The sequence below is a fragment of the Sinocyclocheilus anshuiensis genome, unplaced genomic scaffold (genome assembly GCF_001515605.1).
Source record: "Sinocyclocheilus anshuiensis isolate Anshui unplaced genomic scaffold, SAMN03320099.WGS_v1.1 scaffold2803, whole genome shotgun sequence".
NCBI classification, from domain to species: domain Eukaryota; kingdom Metazoa; phylum Chordata; class Actinopteri; order Cypriniformes; family Cyprinidae; genus Sinocyclocheilus; species Sinocyclocheilus anshuiensis.
This window is the reverse complement of record NW_015551013.1, coordinates 62,190-62,813: the sequence shown is the minus strand read 5'-3', so window position 1 is coordinate 62,813 and position 624 is coordinate 62,190. Positions and strand designations below refer to the sequence as shown.

General features: G+C 59.0%; 1 pseudogene; it reads left to right on the top strand.

Moving 5' to 3' along the window:
• LOC107661075 (protein FAM234B-like) overlaps nucleotides 1-624 on the top strand; it is a 14,016-nt pseudogene that overhangs the window by 5,413 nt on the left and 7,979 nt on the right.

Genomic DNA, 624 nt, shown 5'->3' with positions numbered 1-624 from the left:
TGTGTGTGTGTGTGTGTGTGTGTGTGTGTGTGTGTGTGTGTGTCAGAGTACGGTGTGTGGGCGCTCAGCGGCGTCGGCGGGCAGCTGCTGTGGAGGAAGTCGCTCCGAGAGCCGCTGCTCTCCGTTCAGTGTGGACTGCAGACAGGAAGTTCAGATCCGCTGCGCTGGAGAGAGACGCTGGACTCGTCCGCCTGCGTCCTGATCAGCTCCGGTCACATGATCACCGTCAACGCCTCCACAGGTCTCACACACACACTCACTCATGACAGCTGAGCGCACGCGCGTGTGTGTGTGTGTGTGTGTGTGTGTGTGTGTTGATCGCTGCTGTGTTTCAGGACGGACGTGCTGGACAGTGGCTGTACAAGACGTAGAGTCTCACGCCGTCCTGCTGCCGGATCTGCAGGGAGACTGTGTGTGTGTGTGTGTGTTCAGGTACGGTGGAGGCCGTCTCTCTCTCCCACATCTACAGTAGAGCGACGGGTCAGACGGCAGCGTCTCGAGTGCGACTGGAGGAGCCCAGCTGGGAGCGTCTGAGGAAGAGCATTTCGTCTTCACTCATTCACATCAGCAGGTGCTGCACACGCTGACAGCACACACACACACACACACACACACACTCGTCTG